Below are 26,360 nucleotides of genomic sequence, written 5' to 3'. Positions count from 1 at the left end.
GAAATCTTAGTGTGCAAAGGGTATTTTCAAGTTTAAGGTATTGATTTTGAAGAAACATTTGCACTAGTGGTTGGACTAGAATCTATTAGGATGTTTCTTGCTTTCTCTGCCTAGAAGGGTTATAAAGTTTATCAAATGGATGTCAAATCTGCTTTCCTAAATTGAAATTTAGAAGAGGAAGTATACATGGAACTGATGGTATGATGAAAGAATAAGTATTTGGTCAACTACTGAGAGGGGGAGTGAATTAGTGGATCAAAAAACTGATAAGAACTTCACCAATATCAAAAATCATTCTCTCAAAGTAAACTTAGAACTAATAATGTAATAGCTCCATCAAGATTAAAACTCATAAGATAAACCAATTGACTGTTACAATAAATTAACAGTAAACAAATTCTTCATTTCTCAATGCTTCCAGTTATCATGACTTATCAAAATAGTTAAGTAGTTAAGTAAATCAACCATGAAAACATAACCACAAAAACATTCACCACTTGACACAAATATTTTTTGATGTGGAAACCAAAATAGGTAAAAACAATGATGAGATGAGACTCACAAGATAACTATCAGAACTCTTCTGAAGTTTGCCCTATTAGGAGCCTAGCCTATTAAATCTTTACAAAAAGTCCTCTTAAGAACTGTTCCTATTAGGAATCACCCGATTAAGGGATTGACTACAAATGCCTTGTTATAAGCAATACCGTGTAAGGAGAAACCTCGGTGGAGGATTAAAAAATCCAATCTAATGGATCACCTTGTAAGAGGACTGATTAACACCAAGCTTGTTAGTGTTATGACCCAGAGGCAACTAAGTTGGGGGTGAATTAGTTGTAAATTAATTTCAACACAAATATACCTTAATCAAACTTGATACTTGATATCGGTAAACCAAACTTAATGTCGGTTGATAGATTAGTAGTTAATATTAATACCGATAAAAACCAATGCATAGAACAGAAAGAGAAACAACATCAATAACACATAACACATATATTTGTACATGGAAACCCTGTAAGGGGAAAAACCATGGTGGAAAACATTACCCACAATCAGATGATACTACTGCAGATAGTATGTGTATACAAATGAGGTTTGCACATGCAGAAAGGCCAACTACCTAGAGCTCACTACTTAATCACAAAATAGGAGTCACACTGACTACAATTGGATGGTTAAATCCAATGATAATGCACTGCTCAAAGTAGCATCTACAATGATGGATTCAGTACCAGTTAAGCTCTGATAATCACCTTTAAACCTTCCTTGAACCTTCTCTCTAGTATACTCATATGATCTTCAATATTCGTACATACCATGTTATAATACCATAACCTTACTTACAATATACTTGTCTCTCTCTACCACTTCATCTCACAAATGAGATCTTACATATATATCAAAACATAAGACCAAATGTATAGGCCAACTTACCAAGAATATTACAATTAAAAAATTTACAAATAAGTCAAGATATGATGCATCATGTCGGCTTAATACATTTACAACAATATCCAATTAATTAAATTATCTCCATAACATGTCATGTTGATCTGTAATAGATAATGCATGTCGGCCCATAACCTAGACCAATTTGCAGATAACAACAATTATGTCAACCCGATTAAACCAATAACCAAAATACCAAAACCAAGTATCCAAACCATGTCTTCGACATAACCAAGTGATCTCCAGATGATAACAAGTTATCCTTAGTGTCGGTGAACAATATACCAATGACTATGCATAAGTCATTGAACTTGCCGGTGAACATAATGTGCCAGTTCAACATAACCAAAGATCTCTAGAATGATAAATGTTGACATCAATGACAAAACCAATGCAACATATCCATAATACCAATAGTTAGAGCTTACCTCGTTAGGGGATTTTAATTCTGCTATAATTGTTAGAAAACAATAGGAGTTTGCTGATTTGTCTGAATAGTATTACACTTGCTTGATCGGATCCATTTCATGCTCTTATTTGCCTTTACTCAAACTGCAGATACATCATCCAGTTCAGCAACCACATGCTCCACTAATCTATGCTCACTCTTTTCTAACTCATTAAACTAAACTTCATCGACCTTATAAACAAATCAATTAGGTCGGTAACACAACAAAAACCTAATTTGCATAGAGATTACAAACAAATCGGTTCAAGTATGATTGTTGGATTACATAGCAATCTCTGCACATCAATCAAGAAAACCTTGATCACTTCTTGATCACTTCTTTATCAACCTTAGTAACTCATCATGTGCTTTGCATTAGATGCAATACATTTGATTATTTGCTAGACAAAAAACCGTTACAACAACTCGCTAAAATCTCTTGGAATTGTCTTCATACAATAATCATACGTGTCATAATCATTACCGCTCATCATCACATCATAAACCAATATAACCAATTCACCAAACTTAATCAGTTAGGGTTTATAAAAAACAACAGGTAGGGTTTACCGGTAACATCAATAGATAAGGTTTACATTGGTTCTTGGTTCACTCCACAAATTCATCCTACCGGTTACAATAACAATATTACAACAGTATCATTACTAGTTAATTGACATCAATGACAACATAACATATCATTAATGCAATCTTCATGCAAATGCCAATAGGAACAACCAAAAGGTTTTTTTCTATGTGATGATGAAACGTTTGTGTGCTGGTTGAAGAAAGCACTTTATGGTTTGAAGGAGGCTCCAAGAGCATGGTACTCAAGGTTAGATAAGTATCTAAAGGAGAAAGGGTTCATAAAAGGAAGTGCAGATAGCAATTTGTATGTTAAAGCAAAAGGAAGCCACATGATTATTGTGGTTGTGTATGTGGATGACATAATTTTTGGAGGTAAGAAGGACACCCTATGCAAGGAGTTTGTTGAATAGATGAAATTAAAATTTGAGATGTCCATGCTTGGAGAGTTGTCCTACTTTCTTGGTTTACATATTTCACAACAAGGTAAAGGGATATTTATCTCTCAAGCCAAGTATGTCAAAGATATGTTAAAGAAGTTTCAAATGGAAGATAAAAAAACTAGTAAGTACTCCCATGGTGACCGGATGCAAGATGAGCAAGGATGATGAATCACCGGTAGTGGATCAAACATTGTATAAATCCATGATTGAGAGTTTGTTATATCTTACTGCTTCTAGACCAGATATAGTGCAGGTAGTATGCATAGTGGCTAGATTTCAAGTTGCACCCCAATAGTCACATGTAAATGCAGTCATGAGGATATTCTGGTATATACAAGGGACACTTGATTATGGACTATGGTATCCCAAGCAAGGGGATTTTATCTTGCATGCCTACACTGATGTTGATTGGGTCGACTGCATTGATGATCGGAAGAGCACAAGTGGTGGTGCATTCTTCTGAGGTAACCGGTTGGTCTCATGGCACAACAAGAAGAAAGATTCAACTTCTCTATCTACTCCCGAGGTAGAATATATTGCTGTTGTTGGGTAAAAGCACAAAACTATGTCACGCTTCAGGCCAACTTATTAGCAAAAGTTAATTTAATTAGTTCTAACTAAAAATTAATTTTAGTCAAATATATGGTCTATATAGATTCAATATAGCTAGGTTATATATGGGCCACAACTTTTTCAATTGGAAGTGTCTACCAAATGTATATTTTATACCCATTTTGGTATAAATACCAAAAAAATTAAAATTTAAAAAACTCGACATTTCAACAACTCCTACTCTTATAAATAAATAAAAAATTGAAATGTAAAAAATACCCTTTTATAGATCTATAAGTGAATTTTCCAAAATATACATCTTTTAATATTTTAATTAGTTTTATATTTAATATTTATTTGTTATTAAAAGTAGGTCATCAACACCAAAATATAAGATTGATTATCTTGACAAGGAAAAAGACTAAAATTTATTTAAATTTTTTGAAAAAATATGTAGTAGAGAAAAGAATCTATGTCAAGATGATATAATTCTTTTCTAATTTAGATAAATAATTAAGGAAAAAGGTTGTGGGAATTGGAAAGAGTTATATTTCAACACACAACTTTTCAAATTTATTGAAAAATATATATTTATAAAAAATAGTAAAAAATATATCCATGCACTAAAATTTCAAGTTATCAATATACACAAAAAAATTAAAGAAAAAAGGTAAAATTTACTAAACAAAGTGTGGTGGCTTGTGTAACTTCTATTTCAACACTTTATCAGTAACTAAATTATAGTGTTTGCCAAATTTGCTAGGATGATTTTGGCTGAACTCACAATATTGGTTCCCACTTTTTGACCAACTTTGACACTTAGATGAACACTTTGAAAAAAACCTTCACTTTCTAACACCTTTAACTTTTAAACCGTTAAGAATTTGAAGATGATGTGAACTAGTGATTTGTAACAACTTGTTTATATATTATAATTTATTTTTTCCAAAGTTTTTTGAATAAAATTTTATTTATTTTTCCAGCTCCTTGAAAAAAGTAGTTTTTTATAGAAAACAACATATTATTAGAGTGATATGCATCCCAAAACGAATAACTTTTTTTTTATAAATGATTAAAATTTAATTCTTTTGAATTTTAGTTTGTAACATCAATACTTAGGGCATGTATTTTGTTTGATAGTGATATGTTGAATATTTTTCATTTTATTAAGTTTTAAAGTCTAACTAATTATAATTTAGATGTATGTGTACAATTGAACAAATAGCTTGTTTTATATATATCAAAATTAATTATTATTTTTTTGTTAGAAAGAAGACATCAATACGTAGTGCATAGATATTTTTAAGAATTTTTTTGAATTAGTTTACTATTTTTCCCAATGCATTGATCAAAGAAGTTCATGTTTGGTGAAAAACATAATTCATAAGAAATAAAATAAAAATTTATTAATGAAATTAAATATATTAAAAATTATAAAATTTGGAAATCTTATAATAAGGACTAAATACTTAAAAAAATAAGAAATTTAAATGAATTCATTGACCCCTCAAAAGCTAATGTAAAATTCGTTTTTTAACAGCATTTGATAGATGCAAAGGAGACTCTAACATTGCAAGTATCATTTAGAAGTACAGAGGTTCTAACCAAGAAATTTTGATCTAAGAGTCTTTGATCTAACTCTCTTAAATTAATTACTTCAAATATGACCTCTTAAATCTTAAATCATTATATTTTTTTAAAAATGTATGATTTCAGATAAAATCAGTATGTACCAAAAAGTGGGAACCGACATTGTGAGTTCACCCTTATAGGTTACAAGGTAACCCAATCTAACCGACTTAACTTTGTTTCTATCTCTTGCATTTTTTCTCCTTATCAAATATTGAAGAAGGATGAAAAGTATGATCTGTGTGAATGGATGAAAGAGGAGTTGATCATGAACTTAGGCAAGATCAAGGGAGAAAAGAAAGGAGTTTTCTAGTATGGAAATCTGATAGTGTGCCTAATTCTTTTCTTCTTGAATGAGATACCGGGTTTTGGAAAAAGACAATGGGCCTTTGATATACCAGTAGGAAGGAAAAGAAAAATCATTTGGAACTGCAAAGAAAAAATAAGTTGAAGCTAAAACAAAATTTAATCAAAAGAAGAGAGAGAGGCAACAGAGAAAAGTAAGTCAATTTGTTGAAAAATTCTCAAAAGATATTAAGAATATAATTGAATCCTCATTAGAAAAAGAAGTCAAGAAGAGGAAACAACCTGAAGCTCTTATTGCACCAATTAATTCAAATACTGAGACTGAGCATGAAATTCCTCTATCTTTCAAGACAGTGCAGAGAAAGAATGTAGAAGACCCAAAGGAGAAAGCTGAGAAGACAAGGAAGCAGCCGACAAGGAAGGTAACCTTTAAGATATCGGCAAGTAAGCTAGTTGAAAGGAAGCCTAATTAGAAGAAAAGGCCAGGAAAAGAAACTCTTGCATCAACCAGCGAGAAGAAGAAGAAGGAAGACATAGATGAAGCTATTGAAACTGGTAATTTAACTATTATTCCACCTATGTCTTGTGCTAAGTTAATAGATGAGATAACAAAGGATGGTATGTTATAGAATATTCAACATTATTAGGAACATTTGGATGATGATGAGAAAAAGAAATTGAGGAAGCAGTTTTGTTACACTTAGATATATATAATAAGGCTTTATTAGAGATTGTAAAGCAAATATCGACACAAATATATAATAATCTAAATGCTAGAAGATTATTTGTTGTAGAGGAAGACCGACACATAAAGATTAAAGGATTATTAACTAATTGTGGTTCAATTACCCCAGAGGAAATGAATATGTGTATTGAAACTGCTAATAGAACAATTTTCCAAAGAAGGATCATGACAGTTAGCCTTATGGTAGGTAGAGTTAAAGAAATAATTAGTTAAACCAATGAGGCATGAGTCCAATTCTTTATTCACCACCCTGATTTATTTACATCACCGAAAGATAATGCTAAGTGTGACATTATAGACATCTCGGTAGATGACAAAGGCAAAGGTGAAGTTGATAACCCATTCACAATTTGGAAAGATGCCAAGGAATTAAATACAAAATCTCTAGTAGAAGCAAATGTACAGGATAAAGAGGAGATACCGGCAAAAAAAGCTAGTGCACATAATGAACAAGTTATAGATGTTGAGGACAATAGTCCTCCAGATCAAAATGAATGGGTTGTGGATACAAAAAAAGAGGTACTGATAGTAATAGATGATGCACCAAGTGGGAAAGCCACTGGTGCAAAAGAAGATGATATAGAAGAAAATAAACCAGAGGAGAAGCATAAAAAGAAAAATCAAGAAGGAGAGAAGGAAAAGGAAGTTCAAACTGAAATAATTATTTTTGCACAATCATCAGAGAAAAAGGGAGAGGAATCTGACATAGAACTGACTGCCAGAACGTCATTGTTAGCAATTACCACTACACAATGTTGAGAAGAAGAGCATAACATAGATGAGTTAAACCAAACTCATGATGATTACAACTCAAAAAATGATCAAGGAAGGGACTGAGGAAAAGAAAACAATTGATCATTCCATTCCAATTTTGTACCAGTTAGTCTCGAAATGAAAAATTGATAAAGGAGCAAGCCCATCTGGCAAGCTCAAAATACTGACAGAGAATATTTCAAAGGAATTTCAATCACTACAACAGAGCTCTAACCAACATGCTATGGACCGGTTTGCTAAGGCCAAAAGGGCCTCTTTTGATCAGTTGATTGAACCAGATAGAGTATAGATAGTAGATAGATTGAAAATGATAGATGATGCTTTGAGTCAATGTACAAATATTTATTGGGTATGCCACAATTCAAGTTTAGTTATAGTAGGTATAGACAAAAGAATTAAAGATATTCAAAATACAATTGTAGGCATTGTAAATAAATTTGATGGAGTAAATTCATTAACCACATCTGTAGATGGTCAGATTTTGTTGTTAGAAGTCTAGATTTCAGCTCTTGAAAGAGACAGAGACAAAATCATATGGAAAGCTAAAAATCTCAGAGGGTTACTGAGTCCTCGATTGGACACACTATATGTACATAAGAAGGCGTGTATAGATATGATGGGAAATCCCACACTGACAGAACTCAAAGAAAAAGAATCTCATGCATATGCCCTAAATGTACTTGTGTCAATTTCAGGGACATTCAAATCTAGTTGGCACACATACTTGGAGTTTTTTAAGAATGCCTACCTAGAAATGTTCAAGCTCATTCAACTCCAGTAAGTATTTTGAGAGGCATTCCCCTATACATAATTTCATTGATTTATTCATTCTTTATACCATTTTTTGATATTGATGCCAAACGGGGAGTGATGTATGTAAAAAATAGAAAGGAGAAATATGTATGAATCAGATTTTAGATGGTATATATAGCTCAGAGGGAGCATAATCAAATTCTAGGATTAGCCTGATAGATTGAAACCATTTTTCACATGAGTGTTGCCATCTATGCCAAAGGGGGAGATTGTTGGAAAATATTGACACTCATTCGGTTTCTTATGTTGTCATTGATGGAAACATTGGCAACATATTTTGGTGCACATTAACATCCGACATACACTTTATCGACATCAATGATTTCAAAGGTAACCGAAAAACTAGGTACCCATATGGGAAGCCAACATCACTTGGAGTTCCGGAAAAGGGTAGTATCCTGCAAATCATTTTATAATTCATATATATTTGTAATGACATGACATGTATTATCATTTTGTATGTAAGCTGACATATGGCATAAATGTTTATAAGGGTATATAAGTCAGACTATCAAGTCATTTTCAAAATAACATTCGAGATAAGATTTGAAATGCGAAGTTTATGTTTGCAAGATCATTTGTATGTGAAGTTAATATTCTATAACGATTTGTAGATGATTTATAAGGTACTCATAAGGTGTATGTTATTCTAGCAAGGGCTTAGGGTTTAAGGATCAAAACAATCAGAACCTTAACCAGAACTCAATCAGGCATAGCAAATGCATTACATGAGTTTAGTTTTGCATTTTGGTATCAGAATGTGATTGTAGTCAATGAGACTCTTGGTGATGAGCAGTGTGATCTAGGCAGTGTTCCTTCTTGCATGTGGAGACCTCTATTATGTGTAATATCTCTTCATATGGCTAGTGAATTGATATTGTGGGTCACAAATCCCACCGTGGTTTTTCCTCATTGAGGTTTTCCATGTATAAATTCTCTGTGTTATGGTTCTGATTTATGTGATTGCATTTATTTTTTCAGTTATATGTATTTATGTTTACCGATTGATGAATAAATGATTTGATAATACTAAAATATTATTTTATGATAGAACACTGGTTCACCCCGCCCCCCGTCAATGTTCTTGGTGTTGACATTATGTGAACCAGTATGAGGACATGATGACATTGTATGTTGTCATTGATGTCAATATGCTGAAGAAGAGAGAACCGGTATGTTACCAAGAACCGGTATATGTGAGAAGTGGTATATGTGAGAACCAGTATAACATTGTGAACCTGTATATGTGCCCAAGTGAAGCACTATGTTTATTCAAGGTGAATAGAGATGTGGTTATGGGAAGTGGTACTTAGAAGCTTTGTATGACTACCGGTTGGTAGTCTCAACTTCAGGGTTTCCGGTTGAAGTGCCTCAAGCCTGTGTGACTCAATCGGTGACTTTGTGTGATGAGTTAGCATTATAACGAAGAACAGATTGTGTTGCCACGTCAGCCTTGTGCACATGAAGGATCCTGCATGAAGGAGATTGTCCCTATCTACCTCAGGAATGTGCGAAGTCTATAAATAGTGATAACGCCTGATGGGTTATCAGCCACCATGAAATTGGTGGAAAATGAACGATGGAGAACATCTTGAGATTGGCTCAAGACTAGTGCATTTAATGAAATGTGCTCAATGGTTAGAATTGAACCGTTTCAATTGCTTCACCTAATAGGTTTAGGGTTTAGGGTTTATGCTACCGACCTATCTATTTCGTATAAGGTCAATGTTGTGTTTCTTTCTGAGGTTGTTGGCAAACGTTGTGTGTGTGTATCCAAGAGAAGAGATGTGTAATTCTTGCCAGACTAGAAGAGAGAAGTGATACCTGCAGAGTGTAAGGGAAGAAGGTGAAGAGGAGCTAAAGTGAATCTGCATTGGCATTGAGTGTTGTTACCAGATCATTGTAATACTTGTTGATCTTTAACCCCTTCTATAGTTGGGAAATCCCTTAATAGGGTAGCTTTAACCGGCTTACTGTAAATCCTTTAACAGGGTGACTCTGTCATGCCCAAAATTTAGGACAAAAATGGAACAAATTTTTTTCTTTTAAAACATACTAAATTAATTAACAAGTTCACTCTTGCGCCAAACGTTAATGAAATTTCCATTATTAAATTCGAGCTAATTCTGAAAATGAACTAAGCATCGATAAATTGTTAAATTTTAATTGCGGAGAACCTACTGATTTAATTCTATCTCCAAGAGATATCTAGTCAATAGGTTTTATTAAGTAAATCAAACTAAAGGAAATAGGAGTAAAAAAAATTTAATTTATTCTCCCATAAGACTATATAGTCTTTTCAATTCTTTTATATTTCTCTTTATAATTTATCCCAAATTATAATCAGGATTATATAAATATATACATATATACATATTTGAATATGCATATATTTATATATTTATAATTTAATTACTTATTCAAAATGCTCAAAATTCATATATATACATATATATATATTCCCATATATATATATGGAAACATATATATATATATATATATATATATATATATATATATATATTTTACTTATATGTTAAATATTTTAACTCTAACTCAAAAGCCATTTTTAACTTCCTAATTATTAAACCATATTTTTCCCCAACCCTAATTAGGGTTCCAATTTTCTCACATTTATAATAACTAAACTAATTAATATTTTTCTTTTATTTTTTTTTAAAACCGATTTGCCCTAGCCCCATCCGGGCTAGGGTTTTATCCCATAATTTTTTTTTTTAACAGTCAAAGTTTCATGCTGGGCCGAAGACCCTAAAGGCGGCCACGATTTCATTGTTTGCAGGTCACAGGAGTTTTGGGAGGTGGGCTGGCCGCGCGCACCACTGTGTGAGCTCACAGTGGCACCGTGGCACCACTGTGTGGCCACACAGTGGGCGCCGCTAGTGGCTCCCCACTGTGTGGCCACACAGTGGCGGCCGTGGCCGTCCACTGTGTGCCCACACAGTGGGAGCTGCAAGCGGCTCCACTATGTGCCCACACAGTGGGAGCCGCAAGCGGCTCCACTGTGTGTGCACACAGTGGGCGCCACGCGGCCGTCCATTGTGCGTACACACAGTGGAGTCCGCGGGGACCCAAAACATTTTTTTTTTTTAAATTTTTTTAAAAAAAAAATATATATATATATATATATAAATATATATATTTATATATATATATATATATAAATATATATATATATATATATATATATATATATATATATATATATATTTATATCTACTTAACTTTTATAATCATAGTTAAAAAGATGAAATTTATTTCAATATATATTTATATAAATTTTTTTTTAAAGAGAAAATTACATGCAAAATTTTTAAGCTAATTTAATAAAAGGAAAAACATAAAGTTAAATCAGATTTTATATATATATATATATATATATATAAAGTTAATAAGCTTCTAAATCAATGTTATCTAAAATACAATTTAGAACACTATTCAAAGATGCATTATACTTTTTCTGGAATAAAGAAATTCATTGATTTTTTTCTCCTCTAATCTAATATTTACAGAAAACTACTTTTTTCCATTTTAAATACTTAAAATCTTTCAGTATATAAAAACTTCTATTTTGCCTCAAGTAAAAATATAGGTAAAATCTAAATGAAAACAATTCTTTTATTCCTTTCCATAATACAAGAAGCTTTGCAGGCAACACAAATTAACTTTTCTTTTTCAAATAAATCAGAAGTAGAAATAACAAGCTTTTCTTTTTTAAAACATCTCTAAGATATTCTACCAATTTACAGAATGTTTCCTCTGAATAGTCACAACAATAAGACTTCAAGTCTACTTTCACAATTTACAACTTGCTCCTCTTTTCTATGAATGAGGCATATTTCTATAACAACTTTTAACAAACATCTGCAACTGAATTCAAGTATCTTCAATAACAATCTTCTGTATCTCTTTCATGGTTCCTAATCTCTTTCCTCTTAATTTCCTGCATAAGAGAAACACAAATATGACCACGGAGTGCTCACCTCCCAGCCTAGGCTAACTGGTAGCCACCCCCGAGCTCGGAGAACCAATTCCTAGATGGGTAACAAATAGGCAAACACATAGAAAGCAAAGCATACAGATATTCTAGACACATTCCCAACCTAGCTTTCACAGCACCACACTTCGGTGATGAACATTTTCAAAGGGTGGTAGTGGACCAAATACCCCGAGGAGAACTGCAAGTATGATACAAACAAGAAGCCACCTCATGGCACAATAAAAAATATCAATAATTCTCAACCCCTTATTCCTTATGCCCCCCAAAGGCATTCTAGCCTTATAACCCTCCTTGTGACCCCCATTGCACAAACAGGCCATGCAGCAAGGGTCACACAAAGATCCCTTGCGATCGCTCTCAAAAGAGAGTCTCTCACTCGAGGGCTATCACTGCTATCACCCTCAAGATCCTCTTCTCTCCCAAGAGTAAGAGATCTTGAGAAAACTCCCAAAACACATCATTTCATAAAACAAAATATCAAAAGATTCTCAAACATAAACTTCCAAGAATACAGATTTCTTACGCCAACAAACTTCCAGACATGAACAAGAAGAAGATATTAAAAGTAAAAATTGAAACCAACCTTAATCTGCCCAAAGGTTATTATGATATCTGATGAAGAGCTGCCCAATCCACAAATCTTTTTCCTGCTACCCTTATTCAAATTCCTCTATTCCATAACATTATTTTTCTTCTAAATTTTCTTCTATCTCCAAAGATGGAGAGTGGGTGATTACCCTGCTATTCCCAAAAATCTTCCTTAAGAAGCTCACTCTCTGAGTTCTCACAGGATTCTAAAAAAAACAAAAAAGAAGAAAGAAAGCAAAATGCAAAAAGACTATCCTTCCAAAAGGAAAAATCTTGATTTGATTTAACTTCAATTTTCAATTTTCGCTCAACTCAAAAAAACCAATTTTTAAAGCGTTAAAAAGATCATTATAAAGTAGAAACTTGCCTAAAATTACCCCTAACCCCTAGGTATACCTTATGGGCTTTAGGAAAGCCTATTAAACTACCCCTAGGTGTTCATTTAACCCATTTTAAACCCCTCTGAAGTTTATTTTCGGGTCAAACATAAGTTGACCACCCCAAATATTATATTCCCAAAATATTTTTGACAACACATTATTTTATTTAAGATTAATTATAATTAAACACTTTCCCACCAAGAGACAACATAAAACATTTAAATTTAAATACACACGTGTCAAGTGACACTAATAAAATACTTTTACAAAAGTAAAACATGAAATTGTCTCTTGAGGTTTTTACACATTAAAATTTAATTAACACTTAACACTCATGCAGCATATACTGTTACGAATAAAATACAACACAAACGGGGTGTTGTCTCTCCAAATAGACAAACCCTGGCTTTACGAACATACATAAGTCTAGGTTTGATTCTCCGTAATTTTCCATGGTCACATGGTAAATTTCCTGCGCATCTCAATTTACACATTAGTACTTCCAAATATCCAAATATAATATAATTCAATAATATAACAATGCACATCATCACTTGCATACAATTTTCATCTGCACAGATTGAATACATCTTTTGTCAAGCAAATTCACATAAGCAATTTTCATCCCAATTCACATAAACTAAACATACATCATAGTTCTATATTCAGAATAAAGTCCTGCAAATTCAATAACGACATCTATCATTGCAATATCATTCTATCTAATAATCATGTAGTGTTCTATCTCATAAAGCATGTAAGTAAATCATCAAATCATAGCAATGTTATCCAAATCCTGAAATCATAAAAGTTCTAAGTCTCAAAATGCATCAAAATAAAGTATCCATAATAGTCTAAAATATAAAATCCACTGAATGTCAAACTGAGTCGAGGTGAGGCCTCACAGACTCAAAACCATTAAGTTCTTGAAATCCTCTAACAAGGTAACCTTTAATAGGGTTTAACCCTTAACCGAGTATTCTAGCCATCCCTTAACTGGGTGATCCCTAATAGGATCGGTTCCTAACAGAACCTATTGTATCAGTCTTTAACCAAACAAGGCTCCTAATAGAGCAGACTTCTAAAGAGTTCAAAAACAACTTGTGGGCATTCATCCCCACCGTGGTTTTTCCCAGTTGGGTTTCCATGTGAAAAAATCTATGTGTCATGTGTGGTGTTATTCATGTGATGGTTTGAGTGATTTGTCTCTGAAGATAAGTCATGTTGATCTAGCTATTTATATATCTTTGATGATAGATTACCTGTTCATGCACTAGGGTGAAATGGAAATGAAGTATTAGTTTGTATGAAAAGATAAGTGTCAACCAGTTTATGCTTGTCTTAGTTACTCTAGGTTTTGTCGGTTGTACTCTATTTAAGACCGGTGTTACTGTTTGCTTGCCAAAGCACAGTGTCTACTGACAAACTGGTTGAGGATTTTGTTTTTGTCTATATTGATTCACCCCCCCTCTCAGTACTAGTTTGGTACTATCTGTTCATCATTGAGTTATCAATTGGTATCAGAGCATCCTCCAGGTCTTCTATGTTATAAGCTTAACCTCTTGAGGAAAAGATCCCAGTCTAATGATGAAGAGGGAAGGTCCAAAGTTCAACAGAGATAATTTCAGTAAATGGAAAGATAGAATGAAGATATACATCAGAAGCGTGGGTGCACAACACTAGAGTTATATTGAGAATGCTTATGTTTCCACTATCGGTACTCTCACTGATGACCAAAAGAGAGAGACACAGGAGAATGGGAAAATCATGGAAGCCATAATTATTAGCTTATCTGACATTGAGTTTGTTCATGTCCAAGATAAAGTAAATCCCAAAGAAGTATGGCATACTCTTGAAAATATCTATGACGGTGATGAGCATGTAAAACAAGCTAAGGAAGAAAGCCTTAGAGGGAAGTTTGAAGACATGCGGATGGTTGAAGGAGAGACCATTCAACAATATGGAATAAGAATCAAAACTATTGTTGGAGATATCAAGAGTGCAGGTGGTAAAATGGAAGATTCCACCATGGTAAGCAAAGTCCTGAGATCCTTATTACCAGTATATGCAATAAGTGTTGCTGCTATTCAAGAGTTGAGATCAATAGACAAGACTAAGGTATCCCTAGACTCCATCATTGCAAAATTGATAACCTATGAGCTAAATAGTTTTGATGGCAATGTTCAAAAGACTAAATTAGCTTTTAAAGCTTCTGCTATACCATCCAGAAAAGGAAAAGAAGCTAGCACTAGAGGTGAACCAAGACAGAACAGAGAAATGGATGATGAGGAGATTCTGATGGCATTTGAAGCTCTTCTTGCCAGGAAACTTCCTAAAGGAACCAGTAAATACAGAGGTAAGCTCCATTTGAAATGCTTTTCTTCTAATTAGATAGGACATATTGTCGTAAATTGTCCTGATGGTGACAACAAGGACAAATCGGAAAGGTTCAAGAAATTCAAAGGAGGAAACTGAAGAAACTATTTGGGGTAGTTGATGAAGGTGTCACAGATGAGGAGTCAAAAGATGAAGAAAATGAAGATATTGTGTTTGTTGCTATCAAGGAAGATGTGTCCGACAAGAAGGCTCTTGTCTCCCACTTTGATAATTCCAATGAGTGGATTATTGATAGTGGATGTTCTCACCATATGACTGGTGACCGGAGTAAATTTCTATCCTTGGAAGAGTATGATGGTGGTGTGGTTCGCTTTGGTAATGATGCACCATGTATGGTCAAAGGAAGAGGGTCCATCTCTCTGAATGGAAAGAGTAGTGCTGACAATGTGTATTGGGTTGATGGTCTAAGACACAACCTTCTGAGTGTTGCCCAACTAAATGATAGTGGTCTCACTCTGGAATTAAAGAATGGAGTGTGTAGAATCAAAGGAAAGAATGGTGAATTGGTGGCCACCGACATGCAGACCAAAGGTAACCTATTTTAGCTGAATGCAAATATAAGTACATGTCTTATGGCTAAATTTGATGATAGTTGAATATGGCATAGGAGACTCTACCATGTAAACTTTGATAACATTGTGAATGCCAGTAAGATCAAGGCAGTTAGAGGGTTGCCAGTGTTGAGAAAACCAGAAAATACCTTGTGCAGAGAGTGTCAACTAGGGAAAATGTCTTCTTCAACCTTTAAAGGTAAACCTTTCACTGCTAACAATTTTCTTGATCTTGTGCATACTGATTTGTGTGGTCCTATGAAAACTAGGAGTGTGTAGGGTGATAGGTACTTCATGATTCTCACTGATGACTGCTCAAGAATGATGTGGGTCACATTCTTGAAAGATAAGTTTGAAGCTTTTGTAAAGTTCAAAGATTTCAGAGAATTCGTGGAGAAGGAAAGCAGTAAAGGGATCAAGTGCTTGAGAACTGATCAAGGAGGGGAATTCACTTCTGGTGAATTCAACAAGTACTGTAAAGAACATGGCATCAAGAGGCAATTGTCTGCCCCTCGGACTCCACAACAGAATGGCCTAGTAGAGAGGAATAATTGGACTATGGTTGAAGCAGCTAGACCTATATTGATTCAAGGAAAGGTAGCTCACACCATTTGGAGAGAAGCAGTGAGTACTGTAGTCTACACAATGAACCAGGTACTCATCAAGAAAGGTAAGGATAAAACTCCTAATGAGTATTGGACCGGTAAGACACCTGTGGCTAGCTACTTTAGAGTGTTTGGTAGAAAATTTTACATCAAGAGGAGCGAACACTAGAGCAAATTTGATGCGAAATGTGATGAGGGAATATTCCTAGGGTATTCCACCAAGAGCAAAGCTCTCAAGTGTTTCAATAATAGGACTCAGAGAATTATGGAAAGTATCAATGTAAGAGTTGATGAAACCTCTTAGAAAACTAAGGAAACCGATAGTGAGCAAGTGGTAAATGAATCGGTTGTAACCTTTTGGGAACTGGTTGTCAATCAATCAAGTACCAGTAACAGTGTTCCTACACCAGTAGATGTAGATGTTGATACTGATGGAGATGAGGATGAAGAAGAAAAGAAAGACGAATCTATCAAGACCATTCCTTGGTATGTCAAGCTGAATCATGATCCTAAGCAGATCATAGGAGTTAAGGATGCAGGAATCCTTACAAGAAGAAAGGTCAGAGAAAAATCATGTATGATCCGTGAATTTGAGACTAAATCATTCAAAGAGACACATAAAGATGAAGACTGGTTCAAGGCAATGGAAGAGGAACTTAACCAGATAGAGAGAAATGGTATATGGTCTTTAGTACCTAGACCGGAGCATAAAAATGTCATTGGTACCAAATGGGTTTTCAGAAATAAGTTGAATGAGGATGGCACAGTGATTAGAAACAAAGCCAAACTGGTGTGCAAAGGATATGCCCAAGAAGAAGGAGAATACTATGGAGAAACCTTTGCTCCTATAGCTAGATTGGAAGGAGTTTGTATGCTTCTTGCATATGTAGCTTTTAAAGGATTCAAAGTATATCAAATGGATGTAAAATCTGCATTCCTAAATGGTGTACTTCAAGAGGAGGTGTATATAGAGCAACCATAAGGGTTTTCCCTATCTAAAGACAATGAAATGGTATGTAGGCTACATAAAGCCTTATATGGTCTAAAGCAGGCACCTAGAGCTTGGTATGAACGCCTGCACTCCCATCTTGTGAAGATTGGATTTGAGAGAACAAGCAAAGATAGCAATATCTACTTGAATTCTGAAGGAGATCAGATCCTGATCTGTGAGGTATTTGTTGATGACATTATCTTTGGTGGAGATGACAAGATGAATCATGAGTTTGTAGATGAGATGAAGAAAGAGTTTGAGTTGTCACTCATAGGAGAGATTAAGTTCTTCATTGGACTGCAGATTTAGCAAATGAAAGATGAAATATTTATCACTCAGTCCAAGTATGTCAAAGAGGTGTTGAAGACCTTTGGCATGGAAGATAGAAAACCAGTTGGTACACCAATGGTGACAAGTTGTAAACTATCCAAAGAGGATGACTCAACATTGGTTGATGAGAAGGAATACCGATCAATGATTGGTAAGTTGCATTATGTAGGGCATAGCAGACCAAATATTGCACATGCAGTTGGCATTACTACAAGGCTCCAGAAAAGTCCAAGAGAATCCCACTTGGTTGCAGTCAAGCAGATTCTTAGGTATCTGAAGGGAACTATTGATTATGGATTGTGGTATCCATATAGAGAGGATTTCAACATGAAAGTATTCATAGATGCCGATTGGGTAGGTAATGTGGATGACTAGAAGAGCACAACCAGTGGTGCATTCTTTTTCGGTGGTAGACTGGTCCCATGGATGAGTAAGAAGCAGAGTTGTATCTCTCAGTCTATAGCGGAAGCAGAGTATGTTGCAGCTTTCATGAACTGCACTCAGACAATTTGGATAAAGCTTGTATTGAATGGCTTCAAAGTTCCTATATCTAAACTAGTAAGTATATTTTGTGACAATCCTAGTGCAATTAACATCTCCAAGAATCCGATTTTACATTCTAGAACCAAGCACTTTGAGCTTAACTATCATTTCTTGAGGGAAAAGTTTTAGATAAAAGTGATTGCACTAGAACATGTTTCCCGTAAGAAGCAGTTAGCAGACCTATTCACCAAGCCTCCCCCAAAGGCTACATTTATGTACTTAAGAGGTGAATTAGGGGTGTTTCCCCTTTAGGAGGTAAACTAAAGGTATATGCTCCACATTAGTCAATTATTGCATAATCAAAGTTTTCTTCAAGATTGATGTGTTGAAGGATGCTACTCCTCAGGGGGAGTAGCATAATGGGATATGGAAGCTTGTGCCTCCACTTTGGCATTGTTGTCAAAGGGGGAGAAGAAGTGAAGTGGAGAAGATATCTGCAGAAATTGGGGGAGAAGATGTGAAGAAGAGAGATATCTTTGTATATTGCCATCAATGCCAAAGAGGGAGATTGTTGGCATTATGTGAACCGGTATGAGGACATGATGACATTGTATGTTGTCATTGATGTCAATATGCTGAAGAAGAGAGAGAACCAATATATGTGAGAACCGGTATAACATTGTGAACTAGTATATGTGCCCAAGTGAAGCGATGTGTTAGTTCAAGGTGAACCGACATGTGGTTATGGGAACCGGTACATAGAAGCTTTATATGACTACTAGTTGGTAGTCTCAACTTCAGGGTTTCCGGTTGAAGTGCCTCAAGCCTGTGTGACTCAATCAGTGACTTTGTGTTATGAGTTAGCATTGTAATCAAGAACAAATCATGTTGCCACATCGGCCTTGTACGCGTGAAGGATCTTGCATGAAGGAGATTGTCCCTATCTACCTCGAGAATGTGTGAAGTCTATAAATGGTGATAATGTGTGATGGGTTATCAGCTGCCATGAAATCGGTGGAAAAAAAATGATGGAGAATGTCTTGAGATTAGCTCAGACTATTGCATTTAGTGAAATGTGCTCAACGGTCAAGATTGAACCATTTGAATTGCTTAACCTAATAGGTTTAGGGTTTAGGGTTTATGCTACCGACCTATCTGTTTCATATAAGGTCAATGTTGTGTTTCTTTCTGAGGTTTTTGGCCAAAGTTGTGTGTGTGTATCCAAGAGAAGAGATATGTGATTCTTGCCAAACCAGAAGAGAGAAGTGATACCTAAAGAGTGTAAGTGTAGAAGGTGAAGAGGAGCTAAAGCAGATTTGCATTAGCATTGAGTGCTATTACAAGATCATTGCAATACCTGTTGATCTCTAACCACTTCAACAGTTGGGAAATCCCTTAGCAGGGTAGCTTTAACCGACTTACTGTAAATCCTTTAACAGGGTAACTAAAAACCATTAAGTTCTTGAAATCCTCTAACAAGGTAACCTTTAACAGGATTGAACCCTTAATTGGGTATTCCAGCCATCCTTTAACCAGGTGATCCCTAACAGGATCAGTTCCTTATAGAACCTGTTGTACCAGTCTTTAACTAGACAAGGCTCCTAACAAAGAGGACTTCTAAAGATTTCAAAAATAGGTTGTGGGTATTCATCCCCACCCTGGTTTTTCCCAGTTGGGTTTCCACATGAAAAAATCTTTGTGTCATGTGTCGTGTTATTCATGTGATGGTTTGAGTGATTTGTGTCTGAAGATAAATCATGTTGATCTAACTATTTATATATCTTTGATGATAGATTACCTGTTCATGCACTAGGGTGAAATGGAAATGAATTATTAGATTGTATGAAAAGATAAGTGTCAACTAGTTTATGCTTGTCTCAGTTACTCTGGATTTTGTCAATTGTACTCTGTTTAAGACTGGTGTTACTGTTTGTCTACCAAAGCACAGTGTCTACTGACAAATCAGTTTAGGATTGTGTTTTTGTCTATACTGATTCACCCCCCCTATCAGTACTTGTTTGCTACTATCTATTCATCGTTGAGTTATCACTTGGATTCCATCAAGATGCACTTTCGAGACACCCAAATCTCAACCACACTCTAGACCTATCACAACAAATTTGAATTCTATTGCATTGTTCGTTGTAATCCCAAGACTAACTATACAATATCCTTCCCATATGATCTTGGATAATACATCCAACTCACTCCCACTAGTGTTTCCCTTTGAGGCACCATCAAAATTAATTTTCACCCAACTCAGATCCAAAGGAATTGATGTGAGTCCCAAATGCAAATTTGAAGGAAGATCAACCTCCTTGGCCCCTTAATGGTGGGCCTAAATTATTTTGTTATAAAATGAGATAAATAGTTTAATAGTTTTATATTCAAAACAAATGATACAAATAGTTAATTAAAGAAAATAACCATTTTGATATAATTAATAATATAATATATCTTAAGTTCTTTATTTGACCAACTTATATATAGAGAGATATTATTTTCAAGGGTTTATATTCTGACATAAATTACATAGATATATTTAATATAATTGCATTTCTTGTCAAAATATTTGTCAAATAAAAATATTAGTATAGATACCCAAAATACATCAATATGAAAGATGTACAAAAATATTGGTTTTATTTTAATATTAGGTTTACTACAAGGGTTACATAAATATATTGAATTTGATATATCTAACATCTATTAGATAGATGTACTTAATATACTTATACTATTTTATTATTATTACATAATTGGAGAGAGGAATACAAGAATGGGAAGATGATAGTGTTTGTTATTAGAGTAAAACAGGTTTTGAAGGGATCCTGAAACACTTTACAAAATGACAGCCAACGCTAGGAGAGAAATAGATGATAACCAACAATTGAACAATAGAAAAATAGAAGAAAAAGCAAAGGGTCACACCTAAACTACTAAAGGTTATTTATTTTTTTAGTCTTTGCATTCTTAGGAATCACATCGTCATTCATGTTCATGTTAGATATTGCAGTTGGTAGGATATGTTGTTGTCATTGATGTCAACATATTCCTAAGTTCCTATGTTCAAATATTGCAGAGAGTTGGTTTGGTGTGTTCATTTGCATAAGAAAGTTTGTAAGAGAATTTATGATTTTAGTAATGAAGTATCTCTAGTTGATTCAGTATTGGTTTCATGATGATATGTGGTGATTTGATTGGTTTATGGATTCTGGTATGAGGATTGGTTTTTTAGTGTTCAGTGTTGTAGTGTTATGGTATTTGATGTATTATGCTCCAAAATGATTATATCTTGAGTTGTGCATTTAGGAGAGTGTTTGGGATGTTCATATGTGTCTTCAATTCATATTGTTCATGATTTGGTGCTCCACAAGTTTTCTTTCTAGTCCTAGTTGTTGTTGTTGAGTGTTCTCGAGTATCAACGTGTTGATTGATGAAGATTTGATTAAGTGGTGTTGATACAGCTATTCTAGATGGTTCTAAAATTCTTGTTGGTGTTTCCTAACTTTGTCCTATTTTTTTTTCTGGTCCTTATTAATCATTGTGCATGTTATTGAATATCTTATGGGTTCGGTGATGTTCTTCATGTTATGCAAAAAAAATTATTCTATAGTGTGTTGCGGTTGATCTTAGCAAGATTTCTAGTGGTGTTGCATGTCTGTGGATTTGATTTGGGTCCATTCTTTGTCATCATGGGATTGCATTGGTTTTCTAGTTGATTTATGTGTCGTGTGATATAATTTTGTAATTAGGTCTTAAGGGTTGAGCCAACCTTGTAGTCAAGGTTGATGATTTGTATAAATTAGGTGTCATATTCCTATTATTTGAATCTAGGTGTTGTGTCTGCATTATCAGAGAGTCGTGTATGTGCGAAAAAGAGAATTCATCTTTCGATGAGAAGTGTAGACCAGAGTGTGTTGCTGGGTAGATAAATGTGCTTAACCAAAATTGTCATCAGGCATTTCAAGATGATATTCTTTTAGTTCATCTAATTGAGATTGCTATATGATCTTTGTAAGGTAGTGAACCTTCCTCAAGGTTGTATCCCTTCTTGTTTTTGAGTAGTGAGCTCTAGGAAGTGTGCCTAAATGTATGTGCATTCTCCATTGTAATATTTTCACATGCTACTATAGAGTATCATCTTATTATGGGTAGGTTCCCACTGTGATTTTTCCCTTAACCGGGTTTTCCACATCAAAATCTTGGTGTTATGTGTATTATTGTTAGTATTCTTAATTTTGTTCTTGTTGCAATTGATCATATATGAAGTTGTGCTTAAATTATATAAATCAGTGAAAATTGATTAACCCACCTCTCAGTTTTCCTCCATGGTTGTTTCCAATAATTTGTATCCAATATAGATCCTTCGGAAGAAGCTTGACTACTAGAGGAGATCTTGGATGGAAACCTATGTTTTCAAAAAAGAGAGTCTGAGATTTGATGGAAGCAATTACACTGTATGGAAGGACCAGATGGAGTTTCATTTGAAGTGTCTTGGAGATGATTATTGGAAGATTAAAAAGAATACCTACAATGTTCCTCAGAATGGACCGATTATTACAAATGAGATCAAGGAAGTATTGGCATTATGTTTTCATTGATGTCAACTTGTATGGGATGATAAATGACAAGTGTTGGAAACTGGTATGAAATATCAATCAGTAGGTATGTTATCGGTATGTAGATGCAATAAGGAGATCCACTAGTGAGCATGTATGAACATGAATAAGACAAACCAACAAAGTGAATGGTTGCTAGATCACATGAAGTATGGATACATAACTGGAAGCATTCCAAGTCAATATGTTCTATTGGTAGGGCATATGAACTAATAAAACAACGATCGTGTGTCTTGTTTAGTGTATGAACTCAAACTGGTATAGAAAACTAGGTTGATTTGGATGGTGTCTGAGGATGACATGTAGATTCCATGTGGCAGGCATGCAGTGGCAAGAAAACCATCCATTGACATGATACATGATGAGCAGGTCGATTTTAAATAAGGAAACGTGAATCATGGGTCAATGATAGAAGAAGTGCGGCTTGAGACTAATCGAGATGCAGAAGCTTTTTGTTGAGATAAATAAAGTAGGACAATATGATATTTGTGCTCATTGGTCAAAGGAAATAGTTGAGGCATTAATGGTGAATTACAGAGGAAGGCCAAAAAATAAGTTGCAGGTCACTAAATATAGAAAGCGTATATATATCATCAGAAATGGTAGTGGTTTTTGATCTACTATAGATCATCAATCGAGAAGAGGATATTCAATTAGATTTGATATAAATTTACTCAATGTAGAAAAACCCTACTGTGCCCATTTTGAATGTAGGTTTTGGTGGGAACAATCTGTTAGACACAATGCACCATTGAGAGGGGGAGGGGGTGAATTAGTGGTTCTCAAATCTCTTTTCTCTTTTGCAGTCCTTTGTGAATATATCGGTTCCTCGATTTAACTCAATACAGACTTACCATTTAGGGAGATGATTAACTTAAATGTAAACACACTCACAAGGGGACATCACATAACACCAACATATACGAGGAAAACCCAAGATGGGAAAACCCTAGTGAGAAATGTTGCTGGAGTCTATTGCTCCAATCCAACCTCACAATAAAACACAGTTACAAAGTTTAGGGCACCAAACCAAGGAGCACCAACCCCTATCTAATTTATGGGCTACAACCCAAAGGAGCACCAACCCAAGGAGCTACAACCCCTGCACCGAGCTACAACTCAGTGTACACAAAGTAAACGTCAAATACATACTTGTGGTTATCATGCTGCAAGTGAGTCTTGCAACCATTTCAAATATTTTTCTTTGTCAGTGAGATATTCTCTCGGCTACGCCAACTCACTCTTCTTGCTTTTCTTCACTTTCTCTACTCTCTGTTGGTTCTTTGTTTACCATCTCTGCAGTCTCATTCTCTTGTTCTTGACCAGTATAAATACAATAGGTTCTTCACTCCAACTGGCTGAAAGCTTCAACAAGATTCTCCCTTTCTCTCACTCTTCTCATAGATGCTCATTAAGCACTAGGCTGATTTCTTCTTCCCTGAAGAGACCTTCAACTTATCAATCTCCCGATTGTCTATTCTTCAGCAACACCATTCTTCCTCTTCTATTGTATACTTATAGACTAGTTTTCCCTCCAAAAGACCAATTCAAAAACTAGGCGGTTAGGGTTTTCTCACCATCCTCGAGGTAAACCAAATCCATTCAGATCTTGCACAATCTAATCTTTCTGACATCTAAATGCACAACACTGCCATAGTCACATCTCCTGGATTGTGCCTTCCATTTATGACGACTTTCTTTTTACCCTAATAGTTGATTCCTTGGTCAATCATGAAAGATCTATTGTGTTGTTTTCTCTGTCACCTCGATCTTCTCAATCACTCTAGGTTGACTCGTAGTTGTCTTCCAGACCTCGAGCCTCAAACCCTTGCAATCCCTCTGTAGTAAGTCCCTTGATTTGTGTGACCTTTCATTAAAGCTGACCAACCCTGCAACAACCATGTCGATGTACATTCCATCTTTATCCAAATGCAAGTTTGCCACGATGACTCCTTGTGGCATCCATATCAACTATCTGCCAGCTTGGCACTGTTGGCATATGCACACTCCAATGAGACATTGTATGTGATTGAAGGTTTTGTCATTGATGGCAACCTTGCAATCATATGGCACTGACAAAGGCGTTATACTGGCATCAACAGATCACACTCTACACTGGCACTCAGGACACTAGCACCGACACAGAAGAAAGGAAGTATACCAACACAGAGGTCGACAGGATTTTGTTATATTATATTTTGTTTATTATTATAAAAATGTGTAAGCCGACTTGGCATATTGTAAAATGACTCCTATATATAAAAGAGATCATTGTAGACATTTTGAATGATGAGAAGAAGCAGATAGGAAAATATTAGGTAGACCTATTGTGCGAAATATAGGTCAAGGGGTATATGTAAAGAACAGAGCAGGAACCGATACTGAATCTGGCATAGAAGATGCTATTATAAAGCAGTACAAGATATTGGATTTGTATAATCCTTATTGTAAGCTAGTGAGACTTCCCATTGAGCAGTGAGCTCTAGGCAGTTGGCCTTCCTACATGTGTAGGCACCTATTGTAAGTAATATTCTCTTATTAGCCAGTGAGTGAATATTGTGGGTCACAAATCCCACTGAGGTTTTTCCCACATTGGGTTTCCTCGTTATCATCTTGTGTTATGGTGTTCTTTTCATGTGGATGTTCTTGATTCTATTTATTACATTATTTCTTGCATACCGGTACACTGTTATATTATGTTCTTCATGTTTTAAGTTAAGAAATACTAATTACCAGTTATATACTGATTCACCCCCCCCCTCTTAGTATCTGTGGGATCCCTAACAATTGGTATCAGAGCTTTGTCCTCTATTTTCAAAAGCCTAACAGCTCGAGGAAGATCTTGACACCAGTAAAGATGGAAAATTTAATGAAGCAACTGGAAGGAGCTCTTACAGACTATGATGCAGAAAAGTTTAAAAATATCAAATTAGAAGATGATTTAAGAGCAGCTCAGGACATCATTCAGGCACTTCAAGAAAATTTTAATATTGCAAGAAATAAGAGAAGAGAACTTTGTGAAAAATTGCAAAATGAGAATGATGAAAAGGAATCACTTAATGATATGATAAACAAGTTGAAACAAGAGATCATGACAACAAAAAATGAAATGCAGGATATGACTATGAGATTTTGCAAAGAGATTGAGGATAGGAAGAAGAATGAAGAATAATTGACTAGAAGACTAAGTGATGCAGTAAACGAGAACACAAGACTTAGCTATGAAAATGACATGTTGAAGACAGATCTGATGCATACTCAGAATGACTCAAATGAACTGATGAGACAAAAAGAAGTCCTAGAAAGAGAACTAGAAACTGCAAATCAACACAAAGAAAAATTCAAGAAAAGCTCAAAGGAACTTGGCACCTTGTTGAAAAATCAAAAACCTAAAGGTGACACTTCTGGAATTGGCTTTGAAGTTGGTGAAAGCTCTGGTACTGCAAATACTCAGGATCACAACAAACCTAATGCTTATAAATTCAATGGTAAATGCTTTAACTGTAATAAGTATGGTCATAGAGAAAATGAATGTAGATCTAGAAATTATGAGAATATTAACACACCCACTCGTCAATGTTCTAAATGCAACAAAGTTGGTCACAATTCTAAAAATTGTAGAATGAATGTGAGATGTTATGTTTGTGG

This window comes from Cryptomeria japonica, chromosome 3 (assembly GCF_030272615.1).
Source record: "Cryptomeria japonica chromosome 3, Sugi_1.0, whole genome shotgun sequence".
Classification (NCBI taxonomy): Eukaryota; Viridiplantae; Streptophyta; class Pinopsida; order Cupressales; family Cupressaceae; genus Cryptomeria; species Cryptomeria japonica.
This window is presented reverse-complemented; position numbering follows the sequence as displayed.